Below are 10,202 nucleotides of genomic sequence, written 5' to 3' on the forward strand. Positions count from 1 at the left end.
GTCCGGATACTTTGTTGAACCTTGGGACCATGAACAGTCTTTTGGAGTCTGATCTCAGGTGATAGGTGCTGCATGTGGTAGGGGTGAGGAGCTTGTTCAGGTAGCTGGGGAGCTTGCCCAGAAAGTATTTGAGGGTGAGACAGGAAAGGTGAACTTTGCCCCTAGACTCGAGTGATGACCAACCTAGTTCTTTGAGCATTTCGCAGTGATGTGTGCTGTAGTTGCATTGGAGAACAAAACGGCAAATTGAATTGTAGAGGGTGTCAAGTTTGCTAAGGTGGGTTTGAGGATACACCGTGTACCTGCAGATTTCGGGGTTGGAAATAGCGGGGGAAGTTTCTCGTGTATATATTTCGGGTTTTAACCATAGGGTGCAAAAAAAAGTGGCATTTGAAATAAAAAAAACTTCTTTATTTTTTTAGCTCTGTAACTTCCTTCCCTTAAAGGGGTTTGTGGGTTTGTGACAAAACTCAAACCTTATATGGCTGTGTCACTGCGGTCCCGGAAATAATAAGGTTTTCTTTTTTTAAACTTTCCGATCGTTTTTTTCTTCTCATTTACACTGAAAACAGGGGTGGTATCTTACCATATTATCTATGTAATAATGCCTGTCCTTTCTCCCACCTGCAGCCACAGTATATATAACCCTAACCCTAATATAACCTTAACCCTAATACCTAACCCTAATCCCTAACCCTAATCCTAACCCTAATACGCGGGGCATTTTACCTTATTATCTATGTAATAATGCCTGTCCTTTCTCCTACCCTGCAGCCACAGTATATATAACCCTAACTCTAATCCCTAACCCTAACCCTAACCCTAATCCCTAACCCTAATCCCTAATCCCTAACCCTAATACGCGGGGCATTTTACCTTATTATCTATGTAATAATGCCTGTCCTTTCTCCCACCCTGCAGCCACAGTATATATAACCCTAACCCTAATATAACCTTAACCCTAATCCCTAACCCTAATACCTAACCCTAATCCCTAACCCTAATACGCGGGGCATTTTACCTTATTATCTATGTAATAATGCCTGTCCTTTCTCCCACCCTGCAGCCACAGTATATATAACCCTAACCCTAACTCTAATCCCTAACCCTAACCCTAATCCCTAACCCTAATCCCTAATCCCTAACCCTAATATGCGGGGCATTTTACCTTATTATCTATGTAATAATGCCTGTCCTTTCTCCCACCCTGCAGCCACAGTATATATAACCCTAACCCTAATCCCTAACCCTAATCCCTAACCCCTAACCCTAATCCCTAACCCGAATCCCTAACCCGAATCCCTAACCCTAATACCTAACCCTAACCCTAACCCGAATCCCTAACCCGAATCCCTAACCCTAACCCCTAACCCTAATACCTAACCCTAATCCCTAACCCTAATACGCGGGGCATTTTACCTTATTATCTATGTAATAATGCCTGTCCTTTCTCCCACCTGCAGCCACAGTATATATAACCCTAACCCTAATATAACCTTAACCCTAATACCTAACCCTAATCCCTAACCCTAATACGCGGGGCATTTTACCTTATTATCTATGTAATAATGCCTGTCCTTTCTCCCACCTGCAGCCACAGTATATATAACCCTAACCCTAATATAACCTTAACCCTAATACCTAACCCTAATCCCTAACCCTAATACGCGGGGCATTTTACCTTATTATCTATGTAATAATGCCTGTCCTTTCTCCCACCTGCAGCCACAGTATATATAACCCTAACCCTAATATAACCTTAACCCTAATACCTAACCCTAATCCCTAACCCTAATACGCGGGGCATTTTACCTTATTATCTATGTAATAATGCCTGTCCTTTCTCCCACCCTGCAGCCACAGTATATATAACCCTAACCCTAACTCTAATCCCTAACCCTAATCCCTAACCCTAATCCCTAACCCTAACCCTAATACGCGGGGCATTCTACCTTATTATCTATGTAATAATGCCTGTCCTTTCTCCCACCTGCAGCCACAGTATATATAACCCTAACCCTAATCCTAATCCCTAACCCTAATCCCTAACCCTAATCCTAACCCTAATACGCGGGGCATTTTACCTTATTATCTATGTAATAATGCCTGTCCTTTCTCCCACCCTCCAGCCACAGTATATATAACCCTAACCCTAATCCTAATCCCTAACCCTAATCCCTAACCCTAATCCCTAACCCTAATCCCTAACCCTAATCCCTAACCCTAATCCCTAACCCTAATACCTAACCCTAATCCCTAACCCTAATACGCGGGGCATTTTACCTTATTATCTATGTAATAATGCCTGTCCTTTCTCCCACCCTGCAGCCACAGTATATATAACCCTAACCCTAATCCCTAATCCCTAACCCTAATCCTTAATCCCTAACCCTAATACCTAACCCTAATCCCTAACCCTAATACGCAGGGCATTTTACCTTATTATCTATGTAATAATGCCTGTCCTTTCTCCTACCCTGCAGCCACAGTATATATAACCCTAACCCTAATATAACCTTAACCCTAATACCTAACCCTAATCCCTAACCCTAACCCCTAACCCTAACCCTAATACGCGGGGCATTTTACCTTATTATCTATGTAATAATGCCTGTCCTTTCTCCCACCCTGCAGCCACAGTATATATAACCCTAACCCTAATCCTAATCCCTAACCCTAATCCCTAACCCTAACCCTAATACGCGTGGCATTTTACCTTATTATCTATGTAATAATGCCTGTCCTTTCTCCCACCTGCAGCCACAGTATATATAACCCTAACCCTAATCCTAATCCCTAACCCTAATCCCTAATCCCTAACCCTAATCCTAACCCTAATACGCGGGGCATTTTACCTTATTATCTATGTAATAATGCCTGTCCTTTCTCCCACCTGCAGCCACAGTATATATAACCCTAACCCTAATCCCTAACCCTAATCCCTAACCCCTAACCCTAATCCCTAACCCTAATACCTAACCCTAATCCTAATACCTAACCCTAATCCCTAACCCTAATACGTGGGGCATTTTACCTTATTATCTATGTAATAATGCCTGTCCTTTCTCCCACCCTGCAGCCACAGTATATATAACCCTAACCCTAATCCCTAACCCTAATCCCTAACCCTAATCCTTAATCCCTAACCCTAATACCTAACCCTAATCCCTAACCCTAATACGCGGGGCATTTTACTTTATTATCTATGTAATAATGCCTGTCCTTTCTCCCACCTGCAGCCACAGTATATATAACCCTAACCCTAACATAAACTTAACCCTAATCCCTAACCCTAATCCCTAACCCTAGCCCTAATACGCGGGGCATTTTACCTTATTATCTATGTAATAATGCCTGTCCTTTCTCCCACCTGCAGCCACAGTATATATAACCCTAACCCTAATCCTAATCCCTAACCCTAATCCCTAACCCTAATCCCTAACCCTAACCCCTAACCCTAATACCTAACCCTAATCCCTAACCCTAATCCCTAACCCTAACATAACCTTAACCCTAATCCCTAACCCTAATCCCTAACCCTAGCCCTAATACGCGGGGCATTTTACCTTATTATCTATGTAATAATGCCTGTCCTTTCTCCCACCTGCAGCCACAGTATATATAACCCTAACCCTAATCCCTAACCCTAATCCCTAACCCTAGCCCTAATACGCGGGGCATTTTACCTTATTATCTATGTAATAATGCCTGTCCTTTCTCCCACCTGCAGCCACAGTATATATAACCCTAACCCTAATCCCTAACCCTAATCCCTAACCCTAGCCCTAATACGCGGGGCATTTTACCTTATTATCTATGTAATAATGCCTGTCCTTTCTCCCACCCTGCAGCCACAGTATATATAAGTGCGCAACTATAATGAATAAACCGAGTGAATTGAAATAAAGTGCATTAACCACTTAATACCCAAGTGAGTATAAGTAGCCAGGTTACCAATAAGGAGCGTCTGCTGCTGTGATAGGGTGGTCCAAGACCCTGAATCTAGACAAAACACAACACAGCGCACAACGCTCATAGTGAAGTAAGAATGAACAATTTATATTAAAAAGTAATTCAAGGTTCTGCGTACATCAGATAAAGGTAAAACAGGCGTGTAACTGTGACTATGGGCCTCATGCAGTAAGCGCCGATAAGGCTTTTTCGCCATTTTTTCGACATTTTTTGCCCTCCGGATTCAGTAAGCGCCGATAAGTGGGAATTATCGGCAACTTTTCATCCCGATAACAAATTATCGGGATCCGGCTGCCGATAAGCCACTTATCGGCACTTTTTGAACCCGGCTGAATTCAGTAAGCCCCGATCAGCTCTTCGGCGCTGATCGGCACTCCGGAATGGAGAGTTTATCGGGAATTCCTCCCGCCAACTAAAGTTGGCAACTTGGTGGAGGAGAAGTCTCGGCAAGGGCGACACTTAGAAAAAATCAGCCCTTTCTCCTGCCTGTGATTGATGCCGGAGGTCTCCGGAGCTGATACCCGCACCGGAGCCCCCTGGCATGCGTCCGAGGCAGGAAAAAGGCATGTGCAGCCCACTTCATTACCTTAGCGGCTAACCGCTAAGGCAATGAAGGGGTTAACCCACCGTGCCAGCTTTATTGTGGGTAGCGGGGGTAGCGGGGGTGGGTGAAGGGGGTATTTGGCCCTGGGTGTGAGTTTAGGGCTTGCGGGTGGGTTGCGGGTGCACTTAACCCCTTCACGACCGTAGCAGTTAATACCGCTACGGTCATGAAGGGGTTAAGCCCTCCCGCTACCCCCCCCGCAAGCCCTAAACAACCACCGTTGGGGCTAATACCCCCTTCACCCACCCCCACTACCCACAATAAAAAATAATCACACACACCAGTCCCACAATAAATAAATAAATAAATATAAATAAATAAATATCTCTATATAAATAAATAAATATATATATATAACCCCAACAACCCCTAACATACACATATATGCACATCAATGATACTATAGGCCGGCGGGGGCTCTCGGGTGTTACCCGCAGGCCTGCAGTACCAATTATGTGCCCCCCCCCAAATTAATGTCTAAACACATACATACTTATAAAGAAATACCCCCCCCCCCCTTAACACATACAGTATAGTAATGGCCACAATTACTATTATCCACAAAGGGATAATAGTGAATGTGCCAATGTTAAATACATAAACAACAATAAATACATTAAATACATATAGTACTCACCACCCATGTCCGGCTGCCACGATGAAGGCCATCCTCTTCTTCATCCTGCTCATGCCCCCTCCGCTGCTGCAAAACAGACACAATAATGAAAACATCCAATGTAATGTCCCCTAACCCCTTAATCACCATAGCAGTTATTAACCGCTACAGTCATTAAGGGGTTAACCCACCCTCACCCACCACTCGGGACGCCTACATACCCTCCCACACTAACCCCCCACCCCGTGAGGCCTAACCACCCTCACCCAATACCCACAAGGGAGGCCTACCCACATACCGTTGGGGAACCCCCCCCCCCCAGTACCCACAATAAAAACAATACAGTGATACATAATAAACATCATTATATTTAATAAATACATTACCCACCCCCTGTGCCCCCCCATAAATACAAGATTTATCCTTTTACATACAGGGTTCATAACGCAGCCCCACGCGAGTCCCCGGTGGGCTGGCGGGGCACCTGGACAGACCTACAGTTTACCAGCAGCCCTTTTCAAACAGGTTCTGGAGGCCTGCTGGTGGGTCCCGCCAGCACCATGGCCCCCAGGTGGTCTCCTTGGGTCACCATGGGCCACAATTGGGTCCCCACGGTAGGCCCAAGGATGTCTGGGAGCCCCGGGTCAAACCCACAGGTGTCTGCGGGGCCTCGGGTGGTTCCCACGGGGGTCTGGGGAACTCACGGGTGCTCACTACGGGTCCGCGGTGCCCCCACAGAAGTGGGACCACACATCTTCATCCCCGCAGACTACGGGTCTGCAGTGCCCCCACAGATGTGAGGCCACCGCTTCATCCCCGCATGTGTCACCCGTGGAACCACCAGCCTGATACCCGTGGGATACCCGAGGAGACCCACAGGTGGTCTCCAGGGGTCCCACGCAGAACCACGGAACAAACCCTGAATGTAAAAAAAATAAACCTGGCCTATACATTCAATACATACACCCTCCCCCCCAACATCTACAGTACAATAATGTGCAAAATAACTATTATCCAGATATGGATAATAGATTATTTGACCATTATTAAAAACATTAACTAGCATATTCAAATAAATAAAGTACTACTGACCTCATCAATAAGAAGTCTCCGTCGTCAGCAACATCCTTGTCTTGCCCACAAAATACATAGCCAAAACAAAGCCAATACATTGCAATTACATTCAGATATCAATTAACCCCTTAAACACCTTATCGGATAATAACCGCAAAGGTAATTAAGGGGTTACGCCACAATGGCCCGATACCCACCCTTCACCCATGAATTTGTACATTGGCTTCATCATGCAAATATATATAGCTGCAGTGGAAGTGCTGTATGCTGGGTGATGATGGGGAAAGGTGGGGTTGCAGACCTGCCTAAGACATGCAGATGAGCATACAGTTGTATTTGCATATTTGCTTTCCTGTGGAGGGTTTTTGTCACTTTTTTTACTCACCATAACTTAACTCAGTATTATGGTATAGCCTATCCCATAGCCTCTCTTGCATTCCCAGTAAAATCAACCCCACACTGATGAGACCCATCAAGGTCGAAACAGCTGTCTGTGGGTGGTTTTCTGGGTATGCACCTTAACCCTGGCTGTGCTCAAAGCTGTGACCATGCAGCAAGCTTAAGCCTATAGGGAACCATGTTAAAAATGGTTTTTGAGGCAAAAAGTGACACTGTGGCTACACATGCTGCTTCAGCGCGGGATTGCCGGCGATATCTGCGGAGTCTACGCGCGTTACTCATTTTCCTCGGTGAGTGGCCGTAATCTGCTTTTATTGCATTATTCCGTTCGATGTTACAATATGGCGCTGTGGGAGCCGCGCTGTATATCAGTACCGTGTTAGCCGAGCTTCAATAATCACAAATGAATAGACGATACCGTTCTGTGGCTAACAAAATACTTTTATTTGTGTGTGTGTATATATATAATCTTTTCATTTACATTTATACATTGTCCCCAGCACCGTCAGCCCTTGTGCACGTTATACAGTTATTTAGCTGATTTTGGTACCTATTACACACACATATATACATATATTGATTTTATGGCATGTATGTAATTCCCGTTCTGTGTATACATTCCAGGGATATCTGAAGCTCTTACCTTGTCCTGTCATGTCTTCAAATACCTAATTAATGTAACAAATGAAGTGTCAATCTGCGGGGGGAGGGACAGGCTCATAGCTCCCTTCTGTCTGTGTCACTGTGTCACCCTGCGGGGGAGGGACAGGCTCATAGCTCCCTTCTGTCTGTGTCACTGTGTCACCCTGCGGGGGGAGGGACAGGCTCATAGCTCCCTTCTGTCTGTGTCACTGTGTCACCCTGCGGGGGGAGGGACAGGCTCATAGCTCCCTTCTGTATGTGTCACCCTGCGGGGGGAGGGACACACTCATAGCTCCCTTCTGTCTGTGTCACTGTGTCACCCTGCGGGGGGAGGGACAGACTCATAGCTCCCTTCTGTCTGTGTCACTGTGTCACCCTGCGGGGGGAGGGACAGGCTCATAGCTCCCTTCTGTCTGTGTCACTGTGTCACCCTGCGGGGGAGGGACAGGCTCATAGCTCCCTTCTGTCTGTGTCACTGTGTCACCCTGCGGGGGGAGGGACAGGCTCATAGCTCCCTTCTGTCTGTGTCACTGTGTCACCCTGCGGGGGGAGGGACAGGCTCATAGCTCCCTTCTGTATGTGTCACCCTGCGGGGGGAGGGACACACTCATAGCTCCCTTCTGTCTGTGTCACTGTGTCACCCTGCGGGGGGAGGGACAGACTCATAGCTCCCTTCTGTCTGTGTCACTGTGTCACCCTGCGGGGGGAGGGACAGGCTCATAGCTCCCTTCTGTCTGTGTCACTGTGTCACCCTGCGGGGGGAGGGACAGACTCATAGCTCCCTTCTGTCTGTGTCACTGTGTCACCCTGCGGGGGGAGGGACAGTCTCATAGCTCCCTTCTGCCTGTGTCACTGTGTCACCCTGCGGGGGAGAGACAGTCTCATAGCTCCCTTCTGTCTGTGTCACTGTGTCACCCTGCGGGGGGACGGACAGACTCATAGCTCCCTTTTGTCTGTGTCACTGTGTCACCCTGCGGGGGGAGGGACAGTCTCATAGCTCCCTTCTGTCTGTGTCACTGTGTCACCCTGCAGGGGGAGGGACAGACTCATAGCTCCCTTCTGTCTGTGTCACTGTGTCACCCTGCGGGGGGGAGGGACAGGCTCATAGCTCCCTTCTGCCTGTGTCACTGTGTCACCCTGCGGGGGAGGGACAGACTCATAGCTCCCTTCTGTCTGTGTTACTGTGTCACCCTGCGGGGGGAGGGACAGACTCATAGCTCCCTTCTGTCTGTGTCACTGTGTCACCCTGCGGGGGGAGGAACAGTCTCTTAGCTCCCTTCTGTCTGTGTCACAGTGTCACCCTGCGGGGGGAGGGACAGTCTCATAGCTCCCTTCTGTCTGTGTCACTGTGTCACCCTGCGGGGGAGGGACAGGCTCATAGCTCCCTTCTGTCTGTGTCACTGTGTCACCCTGCGGGGGGAGGGACAGGCTCATAGCTCCCTTCTGTCTGTGTCACCCTGCGGGGGGAGGGACAGGCTCATAGCTCCCTTCTGTCTGTGTCACTGTGTCAACCTGCGGGGGGAGGGACAGACTCATAGCTCCCTTCTGTCTGTGTCACTGTGTCACCCTGCGGGGGGAGGGACAGTCTCATAGCTCCCTTCTGTCTGTGTCACTGTGTCACCCTGCGGGGGGAGAGACAGACTCATAGCTCCCTTCTGTCTGTGTCACTGTGTCACCCTGCGGGGGGGAGGGACAGGCTCATAGCTCCCTTCTGTCTGTGTCACTGTGTCACCCTGCGGGGGGAGGGACAGACTCATAGCTCACTTCTGTCTGTGTCAATGTGTCACCCTGCGGGGGGGAGGGAGAGGCTCATAGCTCCCTTCTGCCTGTGTCACTGTGTCACCCTGCGGGGGGAGGTAGAGTCTCATAGCTCCCTTCTGTCTGTGTCACTGTGTCACCCTGCGGGGGGAGGGACAGACTCATAGCTCCCTTCTGTCTGTGTCACCCTGCGGGGGGAGGGACAGGCTCATAGCTCCCTTCTGTCTGTGTCACTGTCACCCTGCGGGGGGAGGGACAGACTCATAGCTCCCTTCTGTCTGTGTCACTGTGTCACCCTGCGGGGGGAGGGACAGACTCATAGCTCCCTTCTGTCTGTGTCACTGTGTCACCCTGCGGGGGAGGGACAGTCTCATAGATCCCCTCTGTCTGTGTCACCCTGCGGAGGGAGGGACAGGCTCATAGCTCCCTTCTGTCTGTGTCACCCTGCGGGGGGAGGGACAGGCTCATAGCTCCCTTCTGTTTGTCACTGTGTCACCCTGCGGGGGGAGGGACAGGCTCATAACTCCCTTCTGCCTGTGTCACTGTGTCACCCTGCGGGGGGAGGGACAGACTCATAGCTCCCTTCTGTCTGTGTCACTGTGTCACCCTGCGGGGGGAGAGACAGACTCATAGCTCCCTTCTGTCTGTGTCACTGTGTCACCCTGTGGGGGGAGGGACAGGCTCATAGCTCCCTTCTGTTTGTGTTACTGTGTCACCCTGCGGGGGGAGGGACAGGCTCATAGCTCCCTTCTGTCTGTGTCACTGTGTGACCCTGCGGGGGAGGGATAGTCTCATAGCTCCCTTCAGTCTGTGTCACTGTGTCACCCTGCGGGGGGGGGGACAGGCTCATAGCTCCCTTCTGTCTGTGTCACTGTGTCACCCTGCGGGGGGAGGGACAGGCTCATAGCTCCCTTCTGTCTGTGTCACCCTGCGGGGGAGGGACAGGCTCATAGCTCCCTTCTGTCTGTGTCACTGTGTCACCCTGCGGGGGGAAGGACAGACTCATAGCTCTCTTCTGTCTGTGTCACAGTGTCACCCTGCGGGGGGAGGGACAGACTCATAGCTCCCTTCTGTCTGTGTCACTGTGTCACCCTGCGGGGGAGGGACAGGCTCATAGCTCCCTTCTGTCTGTGTCAC

The sequence above is a fragment of the Ascaphus truei genome, unplaced genomic scaffold, assembly GCF_040206685.1.
Source record: "Ascaphus truei isolate aAscTru1 unplaced genomic scaffold, aAscTru1.hap1 HAP1_SCAFFOLD_456, whole genome shotgun sequence".
NCBI classification, from domain to species: Eukaryota; Metazoa; Chordata; class Amphibia; order Anura; family Ascaphidae; genus Ascaphus; species Ascaphus truei.